We start from the raw sequence: 21,900 nt of genomic DNA on the forward strand, positions 1-21,900 counted from the left end.
TCTGTGCCTCAGCTACTTCCTCTCTAAAATGGGCATTAAGACTCTGAGCCCCACGTGGGACATAGACTTTGTCCAATCTGTTTACCTTTGTATCTATCCTAGCGCTCAGTACAGTGGTTGGCACACAGGAAGCACTTAACAAATACTATTAAAAAATTTTCGGCATTAAATGGCCCTACTAAATCCTAAACAAGATGCCAGATAAAGTTAGGCCGTTCATTCATTCAATTGTATTTATTGAGCGCTTACTGTGGGCGAAGCAGACACATTCCTGCCCACAGTGAGATCACAGCCTAGAGGGGAAGACAGACCTGAAAATAAATAAAGAGATAAATAAATTACAGATATATATATACATATGTGCTATGGTATGGAAGGGAGGATGAATGAAGGAACAAGTAAGAGCAGCCCAGGAGGGAGTGGGAGAGGAGGAGAGGAAGGCTTAGTCAGGGAAGGCTTCTTGGAGGAGATGCGCCTTCGATAAAGCTTTGAAGTGGGGGAGGGCAATTATCTGTCTGACCACCGGAACAAAGCTCCGTTCCCCACAATCCAGATGTTTTCTAAGTTGGCATGTTTTATTAAATGATTTATTTTTTAGCTGATAATCTGTATGAGTACTTGAGAAAGAGAGCCTCTAGACTCTTTGGTACTAATAAAATGACCCTGGTATAACACCTACACCTTACCCACCCTGCTGCTGTATTTGGAGACTTTGCCAAATAATAGCCTATGACGGCCTCTGAACATCTTCCAAGAAAGGGGGTTTATTCAATTTTTGCGATTGTTTTCTGCAATCTTCAAGGGATCTGAATGGTTGTAGGCAGGGGACAGGTCCACTGACTCTATTATATTGTACTCTCTCAATCATTTAGTACAGTGCTCTGCACACCGTAAGTATTCAATAAATATGATTGATTGAGTTAGGTCCAGGGAGGGACTGAGTCATATCTATTGAGCACTTATTTTGTGCAGAGCATGGTGCTGAGCACTTGGGAGAGTACAGTATAGCAGAGTTGGTAGACAAGTTCCCTCCTTTTTTTTCATTTTTTGAATTTGTTAAGAGCTTATTATGTGCCAGGAAGTATACTAAGTGCTAGGGTAGATTCAAGCTAAACAAGCTGGACCCGATCTCTATCTCACGTGGGTCTCACAATAGTAATCCCGTTTTACAGAAGAGGTAACTGAGACAGAGGAGTTAAGTGACTTGCCCAAGGTCACACAGCAGGCAAGTGGCAGAGTGGGGATTAGAACTCAGGTGCTTAGGACGGTGCTCTGCAAACAGTAAGTGCTCAGTAAATAGTAAGCACTTGGGAGACTACAACAGAATTTGCAGGTACTTTTCCTGATCATTATGAGCTTTCAAGAAGCCTTCCCTGACTAAGCCCGCATTTCCCCAGCCTCCCTCCCTTCTACTTCACCCTTACCATTGGATTTGCATCCTTTAGTCACCCCATCCTCAATCCCACAGCACTTGGGTACAGATCCGTAATTAATTTATTTATATTTATATCTGTCTCCCTGTCTAGCCTGTAAGCGCGTTGTGGTCAGGTAACGTGTCAACCAACTCTGTTACATTGTAGTCTCCCAAGCGTTTAGTACAGTATATGGCACACAATAAGTGCTCAATAAATACAATTCATTGATTGATGGGTTGATTGATAAAGATAGTGATAATTGTGAATGTATGTACATACTTATAGTTGTATTCATTTATATTAATGATGTGTATATATCTACGATTCTATTTATTTATATTGATGCTATTGATGCCTGTTTACTTGTTTTGATGCCTGTCGCCCCCCTTCTAGACTGTGAGCGTGTTGTGGGCAGGGATTGTCTCTGTTGCTGAATTGCACTTTCCAAGCGCTCAGTGCAGTGCTGTGCACACAGTAAGTGCTCAATAAATACGAATGAATGACTCAGCCCCTCCTCCACATCCATTCTGCTTTCCTTACTTCCCAGTCCCTACTTTTCTCTCCTCTCCATATGGCCACTGTTCCAGACTAAAAATAACCAGGCGGTGCTGGGAAAGTAGATCAGAACACTGAACTGATTCTGTAAAATGGTTTGTAATCAGTTGCTGATTATCATCAGCTCCTGGATGACTGTTTCGGGATCTGAGGTGGTGTTTTCAGCTTGCTGAGTTGGAAGCTTTCTGGAGGACTGGATTGGATTGGACTCTAAAAACAGCTTTCAGATCCTCGGTGAAAATAGATTGAAAAAGATTGCTTCACTCCACTTGTTCTGTTGAAAATGGGGACAGGATAAAATAATTGTCCATAAAAGCAATTGTCAGAGGAAGTTAAAAGAAGTGCTAGTAAACCAGGGGCCATCCTGCCCTGTTCTTTCAGTACCATATGGAGTAGGAAACTGTATTTTACCAAGCACCGTAGCTATAAGTAAACTGCTGGCTTTTGGCAAAGTGTAGGTGGAAAAAAAAATAATCTTGGTATTAATATAAGTGGAATCAACATCCTCCCTAACAATTCTGATGGCTGCAAATTCCCTGCTTGTGTCATCTGGGCATCCTCACCAGTGCCTATGCCCAGCTTAAAATGTTCAAATGGGCAAAGATTTCTGCAGGTACTCCCCGTCTGGGATCGTCAAGCCACTCGTAGGTGCACTCAATAATGCCACGGACATCTGGGGTTTCTCCCTTTTCATCAAGGAGGGCTCAAACTCTGCGCTCTTCTTGGCGCAAAGTGGAGAAAGCTTCCTTACCCCCCTTGGGTGTGTGCCACTCTCTCTTGGACACCGATTCTGGCACCGTAGCAGCAGGGTCAGTATTTTTTTATCACCCTTTCAAGTCAGTACGACCGAACCTTAGCTGGAGCGCTTGCCGAACGCGGAATCCTCATCTTGTCGTGGCTGCTTGTACTGTCTTCCACAAATCCCAGCCTATGACATCCTCCTTTAATGTTCACAGGCACTGAGACTCCACCTTGGGCAGGGTGTCATTGTCTTCTGTCCACCCCAGTGCTTAGCACATAGTAAACCTTAATAAATACCACTGTTACTGTTATATTTACTAACTGAACTAAAAGTCTACAGAGTTATAATAATAATGTTGGTATTTGTGAAGCGCTTACTATGTGCAGAGCACTGTTCTAGGCGCTGGGGTAGATATAGGGTAATCAGATTGCCTCACGTGAGACTCACAGTCTTAATCCCCATTTTACAGATGAGGGAACTGAGGCCCAGAGAAGCAAAGTGACTTGCCCGCAGTCACACAGCTGACAAGTGGCAGAGCTGGGATTCGAACCCATGACCTCTGATTCCCAGGCCCGGGCTCTTTCCACTGAGCCACGGAGTTATAGTTACGAGACAGACCCCTCGAGCAGTCCTATCGATGTCTAAGCGTTTAGTACAGAGCTCTGCACACAGTAAGCGCTCAATATATACGATTGAATAAATGAATGAACGAACTACGGACTATATTCAACATCAGATGACAGGATAGGAGTGTTAGACAACTAGGTCACAGCCAAAGAAAGCTGTGGTAGAAAGCTGGAAAGAGAATTGCAGAGAAGCAGAGCAGTGAAGCCTAGTGGAAAGAGCATGGGACTGGGAGGCAGAGGACCTGGATTCTAATCCCGACTCTGCCACTAGTCTGCTGTGTGACCTTGGGCAAGTCGCTTAACTTTTCAGTGCCTCAGTTACTTCATCTGTAAAATGAGGAATAAATCCTCCTCCCTCTGACAGACCGTGAGGCCTAGGGGGACATGGACTGTGTCTGTCCCTGATTATTCATTCATTCTTTCATTCATTCAATCATATTTATTGAGCACTTACTGGGTGCAGAGCACTGTACTAAGCACTTAGAAAGTACAATTCAGCAACAAATAGAGACAACACCTATCCAACAATGGGTTCTCTTGGTATTTTTGTACTTAGTACTTAATACTGTGCCTGGTACATAGTAAATGCTTAACAAGTATTATTAAACAAAACAACAGAATGTCACTTTGGAGAATCATTTTAGTTTCATCCTTGTTTTCTCTGGGTGCCTGGGGTGGTCATTAATAACATTAGAGATAGCGGCTCCTTTTTTTGCAGTCCTGGAAGCAACCGTTGTATAGCTTACATAACATAGCAGAAGGACATAATAGGACCCACAAAAAGATTATTAGTGAAAATTCACAGAACCAAGAGCACTTTGGTATCCTTGACCCAATCTCTTTGCTCCAGAGCAACTGTTAACTCCCTGAGGGAAGGATTGCATCTCTATGATTAGTACAGTGCTCTGCATGAAATAAGGGCTTAATCAATAGGCCATAGATTGATTGTGTTCCCCTCCCAGTCAATCATATTTATTGAGCATTTTCATTCATTCATTCATTCAATAGTATTTATTGAGCGCTTACTATGTGCAGAGCACTGTACTAAGCTCTTGGAATGGACAAATTGGTAACAGATAGAGACAGTCCCTGCCCTTTGTGCAGAGCACTGTAGTAAGCTCTTGGGAGAGTACAATATAACAACGAACAGACACATTCGCTGCCCACGGTAAGCTTACCATCTAGACGGAGAGACATTAATATGAACAACTACATAAATAATTTACGGATATGTACATGAGCACCGTGGGGCCGGGACAGGGGATGAATAAAGGGAGCAAGCCGGGGCAACGCAGGAGGGGGAGGAGAGGAAAACGGGGCTTAGTCAGGGAAGGCCTCTTGGAGGAGATGTGCCTTCAAGAAGGCTTTGAAACGGGGCAGGTAGAGTAATTATCTGTTGCATCTGAAGAGAAGGGTGTTCCCGGCCAGATGTGGGCTAGAGGTCCGCGGCGAGATAGATGGGACTGACATACAGTCCGAGGGCTGCTTCCAAGCCATGCATTTTGGTGGCAGGAGTTGTAGTGGAGGGAGGTTAGATGTTTAAAGTTAATAATACCGGGAATGAAGGTGTGCATCATCAGTACCTGTCAGGGAAGCAACTCTTCAGCATAAATGGGATGAATCGCCACCCTAACTATGCCACACCACTCCCAGGCACACTTAGATGAATACAGACATAACAGAGTCTCTGAGCCCAGTTACATCTTGCAGGATTTCATATATAAATACTGAATCTAAAAAGAAACGCTCTTCCTTCCCCTCCTTTGACATTTCCGTCCGAGTCCAGGCACATCTCGCGGGATTTCAGATTTAAATACTGAATCTGAAAAGAAACGTTCTTCCTTCCCCTTCTTTAACATTTCTGACTGGCTCAGCCTGCTTGTCTCCACTTGTCCGATGGAAAAATCTGGAGCCACTTCACATCAAGTGATGATTCAGCTTATTGCCCTGACAGGCCGACTCTGCTGACTGGCTCTGGGACTTGAGATTCAAGAGGAAGGAGAAAAGGATTTTCCTCAAAGTGCTTTCAATTTAGTAACTTCTCACCTAGTGTGGCCAAACTGAAACACCAGGGCACAATTTATTCATGTTTCTTGAGTTTCATCCTCTACCAATTAACTGGCGGCCTTTCTCGACCTTAGAAGTATTCATTCATTCAATAGTATTTATTGAGCGCTTCCTATGTGCAGAGCACTGTACTAAGCGCTTGGAATGTACAATTCGGCAACAGATAGAGGCAGTCCCTGCCCTTTGACGGGCTTACAGTCTAATGGGGGGAGACAGGTAGAAGTAGCGGTTCTTTGCTTGTGGTTTATGCTCTTCATTTGCTCAGAGGCAAATAATAATAATAATAATGTGGGTATTTGTTAAGCGCTTACTATGTGCAGAGCACTGTTCTAAGTGCTGGGGTAGATACAGGGTAATCAAGTTGTCCCACGTGAGGCTCATAGTTAATCCCCATTTTACAGATGAGGTAAATGAGGCCCAAGAAGTGAAGTGACTTGCCCACAGTCACACAGCTGACAAGAGGCAGAGTTGGGATTCGAACCCATGGCTTCTGATTCCCAAGCCCGGGCTCTTTCCACTGAGCCACGCTGCTTCTTAATAAATAATATTGGTATTTGTTAAGCGCTTACTATGTGCCGAGCACTGTTCTAAGCGCTGGGGTAGACACAGGGGAATCAGGTTGTCCCACGTGGGGCTCACAGTCTTCATCCCCATTTTACAGATGAGGGAACTGAGGCCCAGAGAAGTGAAGTGACTTGCCCACAGTCACACAGCTGACAAGTGGCAGAGCAGGGATTCAAACCCATGACCTCTGACTCCCAAGCCCGGGCTCTTGCCACTGAGCCATGGCAAGGGGCCAAAGGTAAAGACTCCAATAAAGGAATCGAAAATCTGGATTCTGTCAGGGACGTCCTTGGGAATCTTGAACCAGAAGTTTTGTCTCTCTACAGCTTGGTCTGTCAGTGCTGCCAGTGCTCATTCATCTTTCTCATCCCGATATTCTGAGCCCACTTTTCGTGGTTCAATCATTTACAGCATTATCTAAGCTTATGTTCATATATTTAAACTCTATTGCTTCCTCCTAGCTGTAATTTGTTTTAGTGTCTGTCTCTCCTGCTAGATCCTAAGCTCCTTGAGGTCAAGGATCATGTAGGTTTTTTTTTTAAACGGTATCGGTTAATGGTATTTTAATAGTATTGGTTAAGTACTCTTTTGTACTTTCCCAGGGGCTTAGAAAAGTGCCCCACAGAGTAAGGGCTCAGAATCAATCAATAATATTTTTTGAGCACTTATTCTGCTCAATAAATAATTTGGACTGACTGATTTAATAGAGAAATTCAGTTAAAAATTGCTGTTCTCAGACAGCGGCGTCATAAAAGTACCCGCCCAAGAAAACATACAAATGATTGTAAACTGATTCGTGGGAATCAGCCAGCTGCTTTGTACAGCTGTTAAGCCTGGAGTTAGCCAAGCTAATGCGTCGGCCTGTACCAGGGAAGCCAGACCCACCAACAAAAGTCTATGTCGGTAAGACAGAGCTGAATTCAGTCACAGAATTTGGTGTCTTAGACAGCACACTGACCTTTGATGCAGCAGTGACCGAGGAAGTAAGAAATTGAATGGGCACATCCTTTGGGAAATTCTCAGATTGTAGCAAGAGTGTAGTATTAGGCTCCGGACTAAATATCGGGTCGTGTGTCCAATCAATCAATCAACCAGAGTGTTTACTCCGCGCAGAGTACTGCACTAAGCGCTTGAGAGAATACAGAATGAGAGTCGGTAGACATGTTCCTAGCCCACGAGGAGCTTATAGTCTTCAGTAGTATTTATTGAGCGCTTACTATGTGCAGAGCACTGTACTAAGCGCTTGGAATGTACAAATCGGTAACAGATAGAGACAGTCCCTGGCCTTTGACGGGCTTACGGTCTAACTGGGGGAGACGGGCAGACAAGAACAATAGCGAGAAATAGAATCAAGAATAGTCTTGGGGGAGAGACATGAGAAAGAACAGCAAACTCAAGTTCTAGTCCCCGCTCTACCACTGGGTCTGGATGAAAGACCTTGGGCAAGTCACTTAACCTAGTTCCCCATCTGCAAAATGGAGATAAAATACCTGTTCTCCCTGCCTCTCAGGTGAGTCCTGAGTGGGTCAGGGACCATAGTAAACTGCTTATCTTGTATCTAGGGCTTAGCACATAGTAAATATCTAATAAACACCATCATCATTACATTTAATACCATACTAAAGGTCTGCAGAGTTACAGTGCTGTCTACTCTTCTCGGCTTCTTGAGTCATCCCATCACTGTCAACTATGAGCTACATTCAACATCAAATGACAGGGCAGGAGAGCTAGACAACTAGATCACGGCCAAAGTGTGGAACGGGAATCCGAAGGCCTCAGTTTTTATCCTGGCTCTGCCACCTGTCTACAGTATGACTCTGGGCAAGTCACTAAATTTCCCCATGCCTCGGTTTCCTCCAAGAGAACCCTCAAAAGTCACAACTCCCAGGATAGTTACCAGAGAATGAAGCTACACACCGGTAGGTCCAGAGCAGTGCGGTTTCCTGGATCCAGAGGTACAAGCCTATCGATCACTGAGACACCCCCAGTCAGTGATCCTTGATCTGCTGAGCAGAGTAGGGCAAAGATCCAGTTCTCACAGCCCCCCTTCACCTCCTCCAACAACCCATCCTTCTCCTGTGCCTTTGGCCATTATTCTATTTGGGAATCTGGTTCAGCCAGGATTACTGGGACCTTTGCAGAACTGGCAACGGATTCTGCTTAACCTCCCTACCTCCAGGTTCCCTATGAGTTGCCCCGAATGTAGGATTGTCCCTGTTTTTATTCATTTTAGTCCTATTTCAGTGTGATCCTCTAATCAACCCCAATATCCTGAAACCTCACTTCCAAAACTAATTAGGATCCCAAACAACCAAGCTCCAGAGTGAATTGGCTTTTTAGCCCTGAAACTATGCTCACCTCCATACGGCTCTTCTAGGTAGGACACTGGGAGGAAGTTAAAACACATCAGCATCTTCAACAGCTACTGTGGGGGGAGCTGAAATTGGGAAATCAAAAGCTTGGAGGGCAGAGGAAGCATTTTAAGGACTTGATAGAACAAAGCCTCAAACAATTTGGCCTCCCACTTGAACACTGGGAGTCAATTGTCCTAGACAGGCCAACAAGGTGTGCTGGAATCAAGAAAGGAACTGCTGGGTTTCTTTGGGTTTTTTTTGTTTTGTTTTTTAATTTGTATTGCTAAAGTGCTTACTATGTGAGAGTATACCGTACTGAGTGCTGTGGTGTACATGAGATAATCGATTTGGTCCCAGTCTCTGTTCCACATAAGGCTCTCAGTCTTAATCCTCATTTTACAAATGAGGAAACGGAGGCACGGGGAAGTTAAGTGACTTGCCCAAGGTCACACAGACAAGTGGCAGAGCTGGGATTAGTCCTGTGCTCATTCCACTAGGGCGTGCCGCTTCTCAGCTGTTTTCCAGCAGAAGCTTCATTAGCACTGTGAGACAAAGATACAAAAGGAAAATCAGTAACAGGAGCTGCAATCATTAAATATGTCAAAACAACAAAAGGACAGTTTGTGTGTTGACCTTGTAGTCGGTAACTATGGGCCTGCATTGGCCTTTTCAATCATCCACTCACCCAATAAGTGAGCTTAATCATCTGGGTGTATTCTTTTTTAAAAGGTATTTGTTAAGTACTTACTATATTCCAGGCACTGTACTAAGCACTAGGGTAGATACAAGATAATCAGGTTGGACACAGTCCCTGTCCCACATGAGAAGCAGCATGGTGTAGTGGCTAAGGCACGGGCTTGGGAGTCAAAGGACGTGGGTTTCTAATTCCCACTCCGCCACTTGTCTGCTGCGTGAACTTGGGCCAGCCACTTAACTTCTCTGTGCCTCAGTTACCTCATCTGTAAAATGGGGATTAAGACTGTAAGCTCCGTATGGGAGAACCCGATTACCTTGTATCTACCCCAGTGTTTAGAACGGTGCTTGGCATATAGTAGGTGCTTAACAAATATCGTAATCATTATTATTATGAGCCTCATTTTACAGATGAGGTAACTGAGGCCGAGAGAAGTTAAGTGACCCGCCCAAGGTCACACAGCAGATAAATGGCGGATGTGGGATTAGAACCCATGTCCTTCTGACTCCCAGGCCTATGCCCTATCCTGATGTGAGAAGCAGCGTCGCTCAGTGGAAAGAGCCTGGGCTTGGGAGTCAGAGATCATGGGTTCGAATCCCTGCTCTGCTACTTGTCAGCTGTGTGACTGTGGCAAGTCACTTCACTTCTCTGGGCCTCAGTTCCCTCATCTGTAAAATGGGGATTAAGACTGTGAGCCTCAAGTGGGACAACCTGATTACCCTGTATCTATCCCAGCGCTTAGAACAGTGCTATGCACATAGTAAGCACTTAACAAATACCAACATTATTATTATTGGCAGTTTACACGTAGGAAGAGAACATAAACGAGACTTCTGTATAGTAAATGATATCTGGTGTGAAGAGTATTTCTAAGAGGAACTCTTCAAGAAATACACCATAAAATTATCAGTTGGCAAGACAGGAGAGGGGAGGTGAATAGAAATCCAGTGTCCTGTCTTGGAAAACACCGCTTGGGACCTTAGGAAATTTCTGAGCTGAAATCCCTGCAGCATAGGCAGCGTGAGAAGCAGCATGGCCCAGTGGAAAGAGCACGGGCTTGGAAGTCAGAGGTCATGGGTTCTAATCCCTGCTCCGCCGTTTGTCAGCTGTGTGATTTTGGGCAAGTCACTTCACTTACCTCAGTGCCTCAGTTACCTCATCTGTAAAATGGGGATCAAGACTCTGAGCTGCACGTGGGACAACCTGATCACCTTGTATCCTCCCCAGTGCTTAGAACAGTGCTTGGCACATAGTAAGCGCTTAACAAATACCAAAATTATTATTATTATTACTGCCCTAAGCCCTTGATGGAGTGTAGGTGAACAGAGTTGGGGACACGTGATCCCTGCCCACAAGGAGCTTAGAGTCTAGAGAGGAGTTTAGGGGCTGGTAGAGTGGTGCTATAAACTGTACTCGTTAAATATTAGGGACTATTTGTGCTTTGGAGATGAGGCAGAAAGTCCTTCAGGAAAGCCTTGTTTTATGCCGTCGAGTCACTCCCGACACACAGTGACACCATAGTCGCTTCTCTCCCAGAACGTCCCGCTCTCCATCTGCAGTCGTTCCGGTAGTGCATCCATAGAGTTTTCTTGGTAAAAGTACAGAAGTGGTTTACCACTGCCTTCTTCCGTGCGGTAAACTCGAGTCTCCGCCCTCAACTCTCTCCCGTGCCGCTGCTGCCCAGGATAAGGGAGTTTTGACTTGTAGCAGATTGCCTTCCACTGGCTAGCCACTGCCCAAGATAGGAATGGAATGGGTAGGCCTCTGCTTGACTCTCCCTCCCATAGCCGAGACCGGTAGACTACTGGAAACTCTCCACGTGCGACCCCGAGAGGGTCCTTCAGAAAAGTAGCTCTTTTTTAATCATAGCACTGGATTAGACAGTTGTACCCTCCTAAATCCGGGAGCAACCTACTAGATTGTAAGATCCTCGAGGGCCGGAATCAGGTCTTCTAATGATAATAATAATGATGGTACTTGTTAAGCGCTTACTGTGTATCAAGCACTGTTCTAAGCACAGTCCCTGTCCCACATGGAGCTCACAATCTTAATCCCCATTTCACAGATGAGGTAACTGAGTCACAGAGAAGTGAAGTGACTTACCCAAGGTCACACAGCAGACAAGTGGGAGCCAGGTTTAGAACCCACATCCTCTGACTCCAAAGTCTGTGCTCTTGCCACTAGGCTCTTCTGATTCTGGTATTTGTTAAGCGCTTACTATGTGCAGAGCACTATTCTAAGCACTGGAGAAGATACAGGGTAATCAGGTTGTCCCAACGTGAGGCTCACAGTTAATCCCCATTTTCCAGATGAGGTAACTGAGGCACAGAGAAGTTCAGTGACTTGCCCACAGTCCCACAGCTGACAAGTGGCAGATCCGGGATTTGAACCCATGACCTCTGACTCCCAGCCCCGGCTTTTTCCTCTGAGCCACGCTGCTTCTGGAGGCCTTGTTCTCTTCCCTTAAAAGCTTCCATCTGCAGGTGACTTCTGTGGACTATTCCAACCTGGGAATCACTGACTTTAGCCAGCTAAAACTTTGATCTTTGGGCGTACCTTCCATTTAAACCTGGCATCGGATAATTGATACATTAGTTAAGTTCCTTGACGACATGCTGAATGAGCGATATACTTTATGAAAAGATTAGCAAAACATCGTTTACATGAGACCCGCTCTGTTTTACAAGCAGAAGGGATCTAGGCTGCTTAGCACAAATTCCGTAGAAAAAGTGTTCCCTTTACTAGGGTTATCAGTTTCCCGCTCCTGTTTGCCTGAGGAGGCAGAATGGCCTGTTGACACTCTATGCAGGAAGAGAAACCTTTGGAGCCTCAACTTTTACTTTCTTGACTCTGAAAAACCCCTCCAGCTCACCCCGCTTGTGCTTTGGATCGAGGGAATGTGTTTGCTTATTGTTCAACTGTACACAGTAAGTGCTCATTAAATTTGTTGAATGAATGAATTAATGAGTTTGAAATTTTGAGATGAAGCAACAAAGACACAGACACATCTGGGGCTTCTCAAGGCAACATGTGGTAGTCTCTTTCACTCCTGATATGATGGGCACTTATAGATCCTACAACTGATCACGGGCTGATTTATGACCATCCTAGGAGCTCCATCATCCAGATAAAATGCCATTTATCTCAGTATACAGAGTCTTCCGCTCCCTAAAAATTAGTCAGTTGGCAACCTGTTTGTTTGAATGATATGAAACGTGTTTTCCCTTTAATGTCACCGGAGATTAGAGAAGCAGCGTGACTCAGGGAAAGAGCCCGGGCTTGGGAGTCAGAGATCATGGGTTCGAATCCCTGCTCTGCCACTCGTCAGCTGTGTGACTGTGGGCAAGTCACTTAACTTCCCTGTGCCTCATCTGTAAAATGGGGATTAAGACTGTGAGCCTCACGTGGGACAACCTGATTATCCTGTATCTACCTCAGCACTTAGAACAGTGCTCTGCACATAGTAAGCGCTTAACAAATACCGAAAAAAAAATTCACTTTGCAAATAATAATGAAGAGAAAAAGAGAGGAAATATTTATCCAACCGAAATAGAATGGGTACCCTTGATTGGATACTTCTCTAATAACAATAATAATAATTGTAGTATTTAAGTGCTTACTATATGTCAGGCACTGTTGTCAGCTCTGGGGTGGATACAAGCAAATCAGGTTGAATTCAGTCTCTGTCCCATCTGGGGCTCACCGTCTCAATCCCCATTTTACAGATGAGGTAACTGAGGCCCAGAGAAGTGAAATGACTTGCTCAAGGTCTTGCAACAGACAAGTGGCAGAGCTGGGATTAGAATTCCATGACCTCCTCACTCCCAGGCCCATACGTTAACCACTCCACCATGCAGTTTCTCTGTAGGTTGAACATGTCTACAACTCCGTTATATCGTGTTCTCCCACATGCTTAGTACAGTGGTCTACACAAAGCAAGCACTCAATAAATACGATTGATTCATTGATTAAATCACATATTATTCTGTTAACACATTCTGTTCTCTCCTCACAGTTTCCAGAGGTCATTAAAACACACTCTTTTGTTCTACCTTGGTGAGATCACATTGATTTTCTTAACAAAAAACATGCCAGAGCTTTCTGCAGTTTAATTATAAGGTGACTGCCAGAGAACTAAGGCATACCAGACCCAACTCCTGGATCATCACCTGAAAAAGCTATACATAGAAGATTTGGGCTTCAGAGGAAAATATTTAAAATTGATCCTTTCTAAGATTCTCTTACTACTTTAAGGAAGGTTTCTCAAGAGGGAAAATGATTCTGCTGTAAAGAAAAATAACATTTGTAGAATATATTATTGTAATAAGTAAATATACTTATTTTAATAAATGAAAAACTATATATGTACATATATATATATATATAAATTGACATCACCATTAACTGTCTGTCAGGCTTGGTGGTGATATTACTGACAGTGATAAAGATAATAATAATGTTGGTATTTGTTAAGCGCTTACTGAAGATGTGAGGACTGCCTCTTTCTACTGATGTTATTGCCTTCTACAAGGCTCCCCTTCTACACAGTTGTATTCATTAATAATAATAATAACAATAATGGTTTGTTAATCACTTACTATGTGCCAAGGACTGTTCTAAGTGCTGGGGGAGATACAAGGTAATGAGGTTGTCCCACGTGGGACTCACAGTCTTAATCCCCATTTTACAGATGAGTTAACTGAGAAGTAAAGTGACTTGCCCAAAGTCACACAGCTGATGTGGCAGAGTGGGGATTAGAACCCATGACTTCTGACTCCGAAGGCCTTGCCTCTTTCCACTAAGCCACAATGCTTCTGTCACAATCTTCCTGAAGCTTCTTTTCCAAGACAATAGCCTTATTTCCAATTGTTATTTGCTTGACTGATTTGTCTTCTGCTCCTGCCTCCCAACTGACCTTTGTAAGCTCATTATAGGCAGAGAACATGCCTGCTAATTCTATTGTTTTGTGTTTTCCCAAGCACTTAGTACAGTGCTCTGCATGTAGTAAACACTTAAAAAAAGCCCATGATTGATTTGAAATGCCACATTATTTGAGGTTTTGCTCCACTATAATTCTAAAGAGAAGCAGCATGGCTCAGTGGAAAGAGCCTGGGCTTCGGAGTCAGAGGTCACGGGTTTGAATCCCAGCTCTGCCACTTGCTGTGTGACTGTGGGCAAGTCACTTCACTTCTCTGTGCCTCAGTCACCTCATCTGTAAAATGGGGATTAACTGTGAGCCTCACGTGGGACAACCTGATTACCTTGTATCTACCCCAGCGCTTAGAACAGTGCTCTGCACATAGTAAGCGCTTAACAAATACCAACATCATTAAAGAGTTTCCGTCTGCACTCTTTAGGATTACTTTATTTTCACTCACCGAAGAGCATTCTGCAGTCATTCTCCTCAAATGTTCTGGCCAGAGAAAGTGTAACGTGTAAGGCGGGGATCATATCTGCCAACTGCACACAGTACATATTCAGTGAATACCATGGATGGATTGAAAAGATGAATAGTGGGCTACCTACATTCCAGGATCTCACTGCTTATTATTATTAACAAGAGTACTTTTTAAGTGCTTACTATGTACCAAGCACCTTCCTAAGCGCTGGATTAGATACAAGTTAATCAGGTTGGACACAGTCCCAGTCCCACTTAGGGCTCATATTCTTTATCCCATTTTACAGATGAGGGAACTAAGTCCCAGAGAAGAGAAGTGACTTGCCCAAGGTCACATTCCTAAGATGCCCCGAGCCAGCATCAGGCAAGGGTGGCCGGGGGTCGGGATCCTATCTGTGGTCCTGTTTTTCCACTGGTAAGGGTTGCATGTAGGTGGAACCGATCCCATTAACAGCACATCTCCTCCAAGAGGCCTTCATCAACTAAACTCTCATTTCCTCTTCTCCCACTCCCTTCTGCGTCACCCTGACTTGCTCCCTTTATTCATCCCTCCTCCCAGCTTCACAGCACTTAACTACATAGCTGTCATTTATTTATTTATATTAATATCGGTCTCCCCCTCTAGACTGTAAGCTCCTTGTGGGAAGGGAATGTGTCTATCAACTCTGTTATATTGCACTCTTCCAAGCACATAGTAAAGTGCTCTGCACACAGTAAGTGCTCAATAAATACAATTGATCGATTGATTGGTTGCTCTACAAGTGAAATGTGGAGTTTGAGTAAGGTCCAGGTCTCATAGCCATAAAAAGATTGGACGCTTCAATTGCTCTGTGTACCTTTACTTTAATGTATAGATGCTCTACTTTCACCACACTCTGTTCACCTGCCAGTGGAAAAATCACCCTTTTAGATTTTCTATTTTCCTTGTCATGTTTTGCATCACAGGGGGCTGCATAGTTAGGTCAGTGGCTACTTTTTTTTTTTTAAATGGTATTTGTTAAGCAGTTACCATTGCCAGGCACTGTTCTAAGTGCTGGGGCAGATTTGAGCTAATTCAGTTGGACTCAGTCCCTGTCCCACGTGGGGCTCACAGTCTTAATCCCCATTCAGCTCTTTGTCATCAGTGGAGACCTTTGATTGCATATAAATTGGGTTTGCCAGGTGCTCAGTGGAAAGAGCCCGAGCATGGGAGTCACAGGTTCGAATCCCGGCTCCGCCACTTGTCAGCTGTGTGACTGTGGGCAAGTCACTTAACTTCTCTGGGCCTAAATTCCCTCATCTGTAAAATGGGGATTAACTATGAGCCTCAAATGGAACAACTTGATTACCCTGTATCTACCTCAGCGCTTAGAACAGTGCTCTGCACACAGTAAGCGCTTAACAAATACCAGCATTATTACAAGTTGGTTTGGACCTTTGGGCTCTTTTTTTAATGGTATTTGTTAAGCACTTACTATGTGCCAGTAATAATAATAATAGTAATGATGGTGTTTGTCAAGCGCTTACTATGTATCAAGCACCGTTCTAAGCGTTGAGGTAGATTCAAAGCAATCAGGTTGTCCCACGTGGGGCTCACAGTCTTAATCCCCATTTTGCAGATGAGGTAACTGAGGCACAAAAAAGTTAAGTGATTTACCCGAAGTCACACAGCTGACAAGTGGTGGAGCTGGGATTAGAACTCACGACCTCTGACTCCCAAGCCCGTGCTCTTTAAGCACTGAGGTAGATACAACATAATCAGGTTGGACACAGTGGCTATCCCACATGAGGCTCATGGTCTTAATCCCCGTTTTACAGATGAGGCACGGAGAAGTGAAGTGAGTGAAGTGCTCTCCCCCACTTCAAAGCCTTTTTGAAAGCACAGCTTCTCCAAGAAGCCTTCCCTGACCAAGTCAAGCCCTCCTCTCCTCTTCTCCTACTCCATTCTGCATCATCCTGATTTGCTCCCTTCATTCATCCTCCCTCCCATCCCCACAATACATATATCTGTATATATCTGTTATTTATTTGTTTGTTTATTTATATTAATGTCTCTCTCCCCCTCTAGGATATGAGCTCATTGTGGGCAAGGAATGTGTCCGTTTGTTGCTATAATGCACTCTCCCAAGTGCTTAGTACAGTGCTTTGCATGCAGTAAGCTCTCAGTAAATATGACTGACTGAATGAAGAGACTTGCCCAAGCTCACATAGCAGGCAAGTGGTAGAGTTGGGATTAAAATCCAGATTCTGCTGACTCTCAGGCTCATTCTCTATCTACTAGACCACACTGCTTTTCCAGACTAACCGTCAATCGACAGTCATTTGCTGGTCTGAAAAGCAGGCCATAGTCACCCGTCAGTCAATAATCATTCACCTGTATTTACTGAATGCTTACTGTGTGCAGGGCATTGTACTAGGTCCTTGGGAAAGTATGAGCAACAAAATATCAGACTCATTCCCTGCCTACAATGAGCTTATAGTCTAGAGGGGGAGGCAGACATGAATAAAAAATAAATTACTGATATGGTCTGAGAGCTCACCTCCTCCAAGAGGCCTTCCCAGATGGAGTTTCCCCTTGTCCCTCTGCTCCCTCTGCTCCCTCTCTACTCCCCCTTCATCTCCCCCCAGCTAAGCTCCCTTTCCCCCCTTTCCCTCTGCTCCTCCCCCCTCCCTTTCCCTCCCCTCAGCACTGTACTCATTTGTATATATTTTTATTACCCTATTTATTTTGTTAATGAGGTGTACATCCCCTTGATTCTATTTATCCTGATTAAGTTGTCTTGTCTTTTGTCCGTCTCCCCCGATTAGACTGTAAGCCCGTCAATGGGCAGGGATCGTCTCTATCTGTTGCCGAATTGTACATTCTAAGCTCTTAGTACAGTGCTCTGCACATAGTAAGCCCTCAATAAATACTATTGAATGAATGAATAAGTAATGTAGGGCTGGGGGTGGGAGTGGTGAATAAAGGGAGCAAGTCAGGGCGATGGAGAAGGGAGTGGGAACAGAGGAAGCAGCATGGCTCAGTGGAAAGAGCACGGGCTTTGGAGTCAGAGGTCATGGGTTTGAATCCCGGCTCGGCCACTTGGCAGCTGTGTGACTTTGGGCAAGTCACTTAACTTCTCGGTGCCTCAGTTCCCTCATCTGTAAAATGGGGATGAAGACTGTGAGCCCCACGTGGGACAACCTGATTCCCCTGTGTCTACCCCAGCGCTTAGAACAGTGCTCAGCACATAGTAAGCGCTTAACAAATACCAACATTATTATTATTATTATTAGGAAATGAGGAAGATCTCAAGAAGGAGATGTACCTTCCATACGGTTTTGAAGGTGGGAAGAGTAATTGTCAGTCAGCTATGAAGGGGAAGGGTGTTCCAGGTCAGAGGGAAGGTGTGGGCGAGAGGTCAGCAGCAAGATAGGCGAGATAGAGGCACAGTGAGTAATTTGGCATTTAGAACAGTGAAGTTTGTGGGCTGACGTAGTAGGAGAGTAGTGAGGTGAGGTAGGAAGGGGCAATGTGATTCCTTTAAAGCCAATGGTAAGGAGTTTCTGTTTGAAGAGGAGGTGGATGGGCAACCACTGGAGGTTCTTGAGGAGTGGGGAAACATGGACTGAATTTTTCTGTAGAAAAATGATCCAGGCAGCTGAATGTAGTATGGACTGGAGCGGGGAAAGACAGGAAGCAAAGAAGTCAGTAGGAGGCTGATGAAGTGCTTGGATAACACGGTAGCGGTTTGAATGGAGAGGAAAGGACGGATTTTAGCAATGTTGTGAAGGTTGAACTGAGATTTCATGATAGATCGAATATGTGGGCTGAATCAGAGACGGGAGTCAAGAATGAGCCCGGGTTATGGGCTCACGAGACAAGAAGGATGGTCACGGGGAGGACAGGATTTGGGTGTGAAGCTAAGGAGTTCTGTTTTGGAAATGTAAAGTTTGAGGTGACGGCAGGACATCCAAGTCTTGAAGGCAGGAGGAAATGTGAGGCTGCAGAGCTGGAGAGACAACAGGGCTGGAGATGAAGATTTGGGAATCATCAACTGAGTTGGCAATTGAAGGCTTGGAAGCGAGTGAGTAGGTGTAGATGGAGAATAGAAGGGCAATCAGAAATGAACCTTGAGGGACATCCACAATTAGGGGGTGGGAGGCAGAGGAGGAGCCCATAAAAGAGAATGAGAAGGAGCATTCAGAGAGATAAGAGAACCAGGAGAGGACAACGCCGGTGAAGCCGAGGTTGAATAATGTTTCCAGGAGAAGGGGGTGGTTGACGGCGTCGAAGACAGCCGAGAGGTCGAGGAGGATTAGGATAGAGTAGTGGCCATTGGATTTGGCCAGAAAGAGATCATATGTGACCTTTGAGAGGGCAGTTTTTGTGAGTGAAGGGACAGAAGCCAGATTGGAGGGGATCAAGGAGAGAAATGGAAAAGAGGAATTTGAGATCGCAGTTGTAGACAACTTGCTCAAGGAATTTGGAAAGGATTGATAAGAGGGAGGTGGGGCAATAACTGGAGAGAGCTGTGGGGTCAAGGAAGGGTTTTTTTAGGATGGGGAGACATGAGCATGCTTGAAAACAATGGAGAGCAAAGAGTTGAAGATGGCCATCAGGGAGAGTAGAAGAGACGGGGCAAGTGTTTTGTTAAGGTGAGAATGGATGGCGTCGGATGTGCAGGTGGAGGGGGTGAATTTTCTGCATGTCTTCGTGGGTATAAGTAACGGAGCATAATAATCAATGAAGAGGAGCTCCTGAATCACTGATTTAGAGCCTCGTCAGACATCAAGTAAGCAATGCCCAGGGCTGGCTTAACACATAGGGGTTTTCAGTAGGCCTGTTCTGAGTTGGTTTTCCAGTCAGTAGTGGGGATTGTACCATTGTATCATCCCCTCTTTCTTAGCCAGTCCCCATGAGAATTTGACAACAGGTCTCAGGACCCAGTGCGGCCTAGTGAATAGAGCACGGGCCTGGGAGTCAGAGGACCTGGGTTCTAATGCTGACTCCATCGCTTGTCAGCTGTGTGACCTTGGGCAAGTCACTTTACTTCTCTGTGCCTCAGTTACCTCACCTGTAAAATAGGGACTAAGACTGTATACCCCCTGTGGGACTGTGTCCAACCTGATTACCTTGTGTGGACCCCAGTGCTTAGAACAGCGTGTGGCATAAAATAAGAACTTAACAAATACCACAGTTATTATAATTAGACAAAACTTGGAAGGAAATTGCTCCTAAAGCGAAATACTTAAAATAATCAAGTAATAAAAATAAAAGAGGGTATTTTGATAGCAGTATTTAGGCTCTTCCATACCATTTCCTCATTTAACATTCATTTCTCCGAAACATCGAACTTAGTGGAAAACGCAATTTGTGGCAAGCACAAAAAAATTGGATCTGGTCACAAAGCAGAAAAGATGTACTTTTTAAGTAATTTGTTTTTAATCCTCAAATGGCTTTTACTTTCTGAACGTCTCCACAGAACCTCAATTTAATGCTATTACCCATTAAAGTATCATCCTAATGGTAGAAGAATCAACTTCTTTAACAGAAAAACCACTTTAGTCTAGAATGAACCAGTGAATTACCAGACGATTTCTCCAAAAAGGAAACAATCTCCTAATATTTATTCTCACACGTTCCTGGGTCACACGTGGAGAGTATCAAACCTATTTTCAACTGGGAAATCAAGGGCAAATTTAAACCTACCTAAAGCCAAAGCCAGTCACACTAGTTGGGAAAATTACCAATCATTCATATATTTTTGTCCCTGGGTTCTCTCTATTGGACTGGTCTGTTTCCATTAAACAGTATTATACAACCCCAAACTATCCCTTATTGTCTGGGGAATTTACTTAATTCATTCTGCACCCAGTGTATGTATCCTATCCTCAAAATATTGTGAAGCAGTGCAGCCTAGTGAATAAAGCATGGACTTGGGAGTCAAGTCACAGGACCTGGGTTCTGATTCTGCCTCCACCACCTGTCTGCTGTGTGACCCTGGGCAAGTCACTTCACTTCCATGTGCCTAAATTCCCTCATCTGTAAAATGAGGATTAAGACCGTGAGCCCCATGTGGACTGTATCCAACCCAATTAGCTTGTTTCTACCCCAGTGCTTAGTATACTGTCTGGCATGTAGTAAGCACTTAACAAATTAAGTAATAATGGTATTTGTTAAGCGCTTACTATGTGCTAAGCACTTACCCCCCTCCCCTCCAAAAAAAAAATTCTAAGAAGGTGATTCTGCATTCTTCTGTGGGCATCCCATCTTATAAAATGGACTCAGTGGTACTTCTGGAAGACTATGCTATCGTGAGATTTCATTAAATTTCAAAAGCAAAGCCAGAAGCTGTTCTTGGGAATATTAGCTGAACTATTATCAAATCCATTTAGTTGACATTCATTTTTTCAGTTGTTCAGACAGATAATTGCTTCTCCCACTTCAAAGTCTTATTAAAGGCACATCTCCTCCAGGAAGCCTTCCATGACTGAACCCTCCTCTCCTCCCACTCCCTTCTGCACCACTCATACTTGCTCCTTCATTCATATTCCTTCCCTTCCCCACAGCACATATGTATCTATCTCTATCTGTAATTTAATTAATTAATTAATTAATATTAATGTCTGTCTCCCTCTCTAGACTGTGAGCTCACTGTAGGCAACGAATGTGTCTGATGTTACATTGTACTCTCCCAACCACTTAATACAGTGCTTTGCCCACAGTAAGCGCTTAATAAATATGATGATGATGATGATGAATAATGATAACAATAATAATAATAATAATGCTTGTTGAGTATTCCTTATAAGAAAAGAACTGTCCTTGAACCTGTGGGCTATACAGAGGAGTAGAAATAATAATGATGGCACTGTTAGGTGCTTACTATGTGTCAAGCACTGTAGTAGATACAGGATCATCAGGTTCCACATGGGGCTCACAGTCTCAATCCCCATTTTACAGATCAGGGAACCGAGGCACAGAGAAGTGAAGTGATTTGCCCAAAGTCACACAGCTGGTAAGTGGCGGAGCTGAGATTAGAATCCACAGCCTCTGACTCCCAAGCCCAGGCTCTTTTAACTGAGCCACGCTGCTCCTCACTAGGCCATGCTGCTTCTCAGTAAACAAGACATGATTTCTGTTCTCCAGGAGCTTGCAATGTAGTCTAAGCAGAGAGCTGGAATGAGCTGGGATGAGACAGAATCACATGCAGCCGAGCTATAGAAAGTACCGAAGTGCCAACAGAACCTTGATTTAGAGACACATATGTGCTGGGGCTTAGTTGAAGCAAAAACAATATTCAGATTCAGGTAGTCATTTAAACTCCTCAATGTTTCTCCGAGTTACCATCCTCTTCTCTGCAGGATAAGCCTTGCACACCCAGCAGAACTCAGCGTGGGCTAGTGGATAGACCGTGGGCCTGGGAGTCAGAGGGACCTGAGTTCTAACCCCAGCTCTGCCCTTTGTCTCTGTTGTGGCCTTGGGCAAGTCATATCACTTCTCTGGGCCTCAGTTACCTCATC

The 21,900-nt window shown here is 44.3% G+C and overlaps 1 non-coding gene across 1 annotated transcript; it reads right to left on the minus strand.

Annotated features, from left to right (window-relative positions):
• Nucleotides 1-10,716: 10,716 nt before the first annotated feature.
• LOC114816492 lies at nt 10,717-10,854 on the minus strand. The gene has a single exon (XR_003764274.1). It is a non-coding gene; the product is annotated as a small nucleolar RNA SNORA7 (small nucleolar RNA).
• Nucleotides 10,855-21,900: the final 11,046 nt, after the last annotated feature.

The sequence above is a fragment of the Ornithorhynchus anatinus genome, chromosome 1, assembly GCF_004115215.2.
Source record: "Ornithorhynchus anatinus isolate Pmale09 chromosome 1, mOrnAna1.pri.v4, whole genome shotgun sequence".
NCBI classification, from domain to species: Eukaryota; Metazoa; Chordata; class Mammalia; order Monotremata; family Ornithorhynchidae; genus Ornithorhynchus; species Ornithorhynchus anatinus.